This window comes from Palaemon carinicauda, chromosome 9, assembly GCF_036898095.1.
Source record: "Palaemon carinicauda isolate YSFRI2023 chromosome 9, ASM3689809v2, whole genome shotgun sequence".
NCBI classification, from domain to species: Eukaryota; Metazoa; Arthropoda; class Malacostraca; order Decapoda; family Palaemonidae; genus Palaemon; species Palaemon carinicauda.
The window spans coordinates 121,956,788-121,964,287 of record NC_090733.1 but is presented as its reverse complement, the minus strand read 5'-3'; positions in this window follow the sequence as shown (position 1 = coordinate 121,964,287).

The window sequence follows — 7,500 nt, the reverse complement described above, 5'->3', positions numbered from 1 at the left end:
TTCTACCTTTGAGCTTTGAAAGGGCTTCTGGGAGAGCTTTGGAAACCCGGTCGTCATCGAGTTGGACGTCACAGCCATTTTCCAGGTAACGATGTTGGTGTCGCACAGATTGACTCGTTTCTAAAAAAAGAAGTTGCTTTCTATATGAAAGAGAGAGAGAGAGAGAGAGAGAGAGAGAGAGAGAGAGAGAGAGAGAGAGAGAGAGAGAGAGAGAGAGAGAGAGAGAGAGGGAGGGTTTCGCACGCTCAATGATTATTGCCTAAAGCTACCTTCTCTGGTGAAACAGCTTAACTGATTCTATAAAATATTTTCAAAGACTGTCACTAAAAAGTAGTAAAGGCACAGATAAAGAAATAACACAGTCGAACTAGCATTCTAAGCATGGGCCAATTTGGCAATAGCATAGAAAATGGGAATTCCTATTTTCTCATAGATAAATCCTAACCATGTGGGGCAGTATTTAGGCGTTACTTTAGTTCTATTGGTCTTTCCTCTTCAGCTTTCGTAAGCGGTGCACAAGTATGTATCTTAATAATCTTTTTTTTATCACTTCGTTCATTTGGTCTTTGCTATTTAAGTATAAATTATCTTGTAGATCATAATACAAAACAATTTTATATCATTGCTAAATTCAACTCGATCCTTGACATAATTCATACACAGTCTTTTAAATTTATATGTTGATAATTATTGTTCTTGTTCCTCGCACTAAAATGGGAACACCACACACACACACACACACACATATATATATATATATATATATATATATATATATATATATATATATATATATATATATATATATATATATACATACATACATATATGTATATATATATATATATATATATATATATATATATATATATATATATATATATTTCCTCAAGGAGATTGCCTTATTGGCGTCAACACATTTCCTAAATGAATATTAGGATTTTCGTAGTTTATTCAGATTCTCCATCGAAATCCTTTGGTTACAAAACTATGATTATTCGTCTTCACTTATATTTGCACAAAAGAAAGTCGATAAACTACTAGCTCTGCTTGTAAGCGCTATGAATTTTAATGGAATGGCCTCGTTTTTGTCTTTCTATATATATATATATATATATATATATATATATATATATATATATATATATATATATCATTCATCTTTATGATTATATGATTATCGTTGGAAGACCCGGGCCTTCATGGCTAAGAACTATGAACCGCGAAGTAGGAGATGATGAATGGAGAAGTATTGAATTAAAAAGCTCAAGATAGGGACGACTGGCGAAATCAAACCGAGGCCCCTTGCGTCAATGGGCTTTGGAGGAGATGATGATATATATATATATACAGTATATATATATATATATATATATATATATATATATATATATATATATATATATATATTTGTGTGTGTATGAGTGTGTTTGTATGTGTATGTGTGTATGTATAACCTTTGCATATACTAATAACTTTATACACATAATACAACCTGAAGTAAATGATGACACAAATGTTGTGTCTAGTCACTAAACTCCAGTTTGTAAATAATATTTTCATGGCAATACATCTCCTTTACTTTGCAAAACCCACAAATAAAATTCAAATGTAAATCCAGTAAAAACGACAAAGTATTGCAAAAGGTCTTAAAAAGGGAAATTTACATCGTAAATTTCATTCTCAGCACGAGAACTAAGCGACGTTTTAGCAGAAAATGTAAGCAAATTGAAATTATGATACTGCATTCAGGTATTTTTTTACGATAGAGATTTCGTGCTAACTAATTTATACCGCAGAGATTATCTGAGTGGGAGTTCATCATCCCTAGAGAGAGAGAGAGAGAGAGAGAGAGAGAGAGAGAGAGAGAGAGAGAGATGACTAATTTATACCGCAGGGATTATCTGAGTGGGAGTTCATCATCCCTAGAGAGAGAGAGAGAGAGAGAGAGAGAGAGAGAGAGAGAGAGAGAGAGAGAGAGAGAGAGAGAATGGCTAATTTATACCACAGAGATTATCTGAGTGGAAGTTCATCATCCCTAGAGAGAGAGAGAGAGAGAGAGAGAGAGAGAGAGAGAGAGAGAGAGAGAGAGAGAGAGAGAGAGATGAAAACGGCGTGCTCTTAACAGCTGTGTGCCAGAATGATCGCAGCGATGAAAAGTATAGAAAAATTTCGACTTTTATTTCAAGTATGAATAAAAGATTGCATTCAATATTAAATGAGAGAGAGAGAGAGAGAGAGAGAGAGAGAGAGAGAGAGAGAGAGAGAGAGAGAGAGAGAGAGAGAGAGAGAGAGATGTAAATGCAAAAAGAATATTCTAGGAAGTTGATAATGTTAACAAACAACATATTTATAAATGTCCCGGAAAAGTGTATTCTATATTAAATGAAATTCATTGCTGAATTTCTTCACCGACTATCAAGAAGAGATTATATTCATGACGCCAGTTATTATTATTATTATTATTATTATTATTATCATTATTATTATTATTATTATTATTATCATTATTACTAGCCAAGCTACAACCCTAGTTGAAAAAGCAAGATGCTATAAGCCCAGGGGCTCCAATAGGGAAAAATAGCCCAGAGAGGAAAGGAAATAAGGAAATAAATAAATGATGAGCATAAATTAACAATAAATCATTCTAAAAACAGTAACAACGTCAAAACAGATATGTCCTATATAAACTATTAACAATGTCAAAACAGATGTGTCATATATAAACTATAAAAAGACTCATGTCAGCCTGGTCAACATAAAAATATTTGCTCTAACTTTGAACTTTTGAAGTTCTACTGAGTCAACTACCCGATTAGGAAGATCATTCCACAACTTGGTAACAGCTGGAATAAAACTTCTAGAATACTGTGTAGTATTGAGCCTCATGATGGAGAAGGCCTGGCTATTAGAATTAATTGCCTGCCTAGTATTACGAACAGGATAGAATTGTCCAGGGAGATCTGAATGTAAAGGATGTTCAGAGTTATGAAAAATTTTATGCAACATGCATAATGAAATAATTGAACGACGGTGCCAAAGATTAATATCTAGATCAGGAATAAGAAATTTAATAGACCATAAGTTTCTGTCCAACAAATTAAGATGAGAATCAGCAGCTGAACACCAGACAGGAAACCAATACTCAAAACAACGTAGAATGAAAGAATTAAAACACTTCTTCAAAATAGATTGATCACCGAAAATCTTGAAAGACTTTCTCAATAAACCCATTTTTTGTGCAATTGAAGAAGACACAGACCTAATGTGTTTGTCAAAAGTAAATTTGCTGTCGAGAATCACACCTAAAATTTTAAGTCATACAAATTTTAAGAAACATTATCAATACTAAGATCCGGATGTTGAGGAGCCATCGTCCTTGACCTACTTACAATCATACTTTGAGTTTTATTAGGATTCAACTTCATACCCCATAATTTGCTGCCATGCACTAATTTTAGCTAAATCTCTATTAAGAGATTCACCAACCCCAGATCTACATTCAGGGGAATGGAATTGATGCAAAGAGAGTAGCATCATCTGCATATGCAAAAAGCTTGTTTTCTAGGCCAAACCACATGTCATGTGTATATAGTATGAAAAGTAATGGGCCAAGAACACTACCCTGTGGAACACCGGATATCACATTCCTATACTCACTATGGTGCCCATCAACAACAACTCTTTGAGATCTATCAATTAAAAAATCAATGATAATGCTAAGAAACGACCCACCCACTCCCAAATGTTTCAGTTTGAAAACAAGGGCCTCATGATTAACACGGTCAAAGGCAGCACAAAAATCAAGGCTAATCATACGAACTTCCTGACCACAATCAAGGGATTTCTGTACAGCATTGGAGATTATAAGAAGAGCATCACATGCTTCAAGGCCTTTACGAAAACCAAATTGCAAACTAGGGAATAGATGATTACCTTCAGCAAACCTATTAAGACGTTTCGCCAGATGTTCAAAAACTTTAGATAATATAGGAGTTATGGAAATTGGCCGGTTATCAGTGGGACTTGAGCTACCATAAACACATTTACATAGAGGAGTAACATTACCAATTCTCCAACAAGTGCTAAAAGCTCCTCTTCTTGCTAACTTGCGCAAAATAACAGATAACTTTGGAGCTAAGAAATCTGGTGTTTTTATAAAAAACAAAGGAAATATGCCATTTGGGTCTACACCTCAAGGTCCATCAACAGAGCTTTGATCTCACGAGATCGAAAAGCTAAACTGGTTAGTTTAGCCTCAGGAAAACAGGAATTAGGAAGTTCAAGTTTTTCATTACTCTGTTTACTGTCAAAAACATCAGCCAACATGGTTGCCTTTTCCTTTGGACAGTGAGTGACTGAGCCATCTGGTTTAAGTAGAGGAGGAACTGTTGCATCTACAGGAACTGTTGCATCTACACCTACAAGTTGTAGGGAAATTCATGTTGTACGGAACTGAAAAAGACTTGAAGCAGGTATAACCGAGTGTATCATTGTATGATTAAAGAGAATGATGATTATTACATGTCAGGGGGAGAGCTCAATAAAGGAACAATGTATTAAATCTACCGGGAATCATACACGTAATTTAACTGGATGTGAAGAATACGAGAGGCTGAAAACATTGCAAAATTACATAAACATTTAAAGAAAATGGCTACCAAGTACTGTATATCGTTAAAATCAAATACTTCATATGAGTTTTGAGTGACAAAATTTAAATTAACAATTTTATGAATTTAATAAAAATAGGCTATACGGATATAAAATCAGAGCATGAAATTACAATTGAATGTATGAATGCCAGGCAATTCTAATAAAGGTTGATAAAATAAATAAATTACCACACACATACTCGGTTGAAAAACGCTAACTAACGTGGACGTTGAAGACTTCAAGCTGTAGAAAAAAAAAATCCCTACAAACCTTCTACGGTAGTTAATAATAATAATAAAGTGAATTAATCAGAAAACGTTAACAAGTAGTTTCGTGATTAAATAATGAATTATTTTTCATGAGGAAAGAATGCAAAGGAGTTCAACTATAGCTTTTTCTCAAAAAGAAAAGTAAAGAGAATCATGAGAGCATTCAAGAGCGAATATTTGATAAAAACGGCAGTAAATATAATACTTACGTCTATAAGGCGGATATTTAAAGTACAGTATTTGTAATTATAACAAAATGTCTGTAATGATCATTTTTTTTTTTTTAAATACAGAAAGTGGGCGAAATGTGATGGTAATGAAAATCAAGCACCTCAAATTATGATGACAGTGGAAGTTCAAATAACTCGAATTACGATTGGCGGAGACTGAAATGTAAGTAATGTGAAAACAACGAGAGCAAAGGGAATTTAAGAATTATATGAAACAGAGAGAGAGAGAGAGAGAGAGAGAGAGAGAGAGAGAGAGAGAGAGAGAGAGAGAGAGAGAGAGAGAGACAGAGACCTTTATAAACAATAATGTTCTCAAAAAGGGTAGCTTTGTATGAATAATTGATTACGCTGACTATAGCATTGTCTAATTTTTCTAAATACCTCTTCAAAATGCTGTCATTTATGAGATTAGCCTGAAGAAAAAACTAGGCCATGTCTAAGGATATTAGGTATATAGTTATATATTCTAAAAACACAGGAGCTTTCGCACTTTATGGCCCCTATGTTTTTAAAATAAACAACATATATAACTGGATTTTTAATACCAATTTATGCAAATCTGATATACTAAGGATAAATATTTTCAAAGGTAGGCGACACTATAATTTTTCTTAAATTAATTACTTAATTTCCCCACGAATATAGAGGAGATCTCACAGAATTTAGAAAATTTATTTATTATCACAGGCAACAATAAAAATACTGCTACAAAAACGGTAATTTTAATCAGAATTTTTCCATAAAAATATACTGTTCTGAGCCGTATTTCAGTAAATACAGGCGACCGTAATTTCTATCATACTTTTTTATGTTTTACGGTTGGTGGCCGTAATATCCATTTATGACAATATATTTGTTTTTAAAACTGTAAATGCCTGGCAACATTTATTCCACGAGTTGTTGTCGTGCTTTTTTTTATTTCTTTTTTTTTAACGCCAAATTTTTTAACAGTGTAGAAAATAAAAAAGAACAAATAGTACGACTTTTATGAGGGGCTTCCAAACCCTACAGTTCGCATTGTCTTAAGTATTTGTAACTGCATTTGTAAGTAAGGAAGCGGCGGTACGTAAATTTTGAAACGTACCTATTTAATATATCAATTCCCAGTGACCATGATGAAAGATCAATTTTCCGAACAATATCATTATAACATAAAATATATCGATCAAAATTGCATCTTAAATTCACATCAAACTCAAAGTTCCATTCTAACTTCAAGGCATGAAGAACTTTAATTTTCTCTTAATCCTTTTACAAAAGCTCAAGCGTACTGTACGCAGACAATCCTGAACAAAATATTACATATCTATTCATTAAACATTACTCTAATTGGCAATAATTATAGATCATCACAATGCGAACTGTAGTGTTTGGAAGCCCCTCATAAAAGTCGTACTATTTGTTCTTTTTTATTTTCTACACTGTACTTCCTTCAACTGTTGTGCGACTTGCTGAGAAATATTTATTGTGTCACGCACTTCATATTCCTATAAAAGAGATTCATCACCTTTGGTATCTCTCTGTCTGTTTGTATATATATATATATATATATATATATATATATATATATATATATATATATATATATATATATATATATATATATATATATATATATGTATATATATATATATATATATATATATATATATATATATATATATATATATATATATATATAAGGTGCGTGTGTTTGTGCGCGTTCTTATATCAATATGAATGAATACATATACAATTATAACCACCCCACCCCACACACAAATACAAGCATATTGTTAAATTGTACATAGGTGGTTTTTAGATGAAGTATAACACAATATATTTTAATATTTGGTAATTATATATATATATATATATATATATATATATATATATATATATATATATATATATATATATATATATATATACTGTATATATATGTATATATATAACTATATATATTTATATATATATTATATATATATATATATATATATATATATATATATATATATATATATATATATATCAATCATTAATGAAGTCGAGGAAACTAGATGATAGCAGATGTTTAAGTACTTAGAGATGCTTTCCAGACGACGTTTTTGTCTATAATTTAGCAGCACCCATCAGACAAGACGAGAGAGAGAGAGAGAGAGAGAGAGAGAGAGAGAGAGAGAGAGAGAGAGAGAGAGAGAGAGAGAGTATTGTTATCTCTTTTTGTTTTTTTTTACTCGAGTTCCATTTCCTACTTCTCCTGATAGTTTGCTCACCAACAAAAACGTACTTTAAACAAACTTTTTTCTTTCCGACAGCAATTCTGAAGCCGATTTGTCCCTTATTGGTAAGAAGTGGGAAGAAGT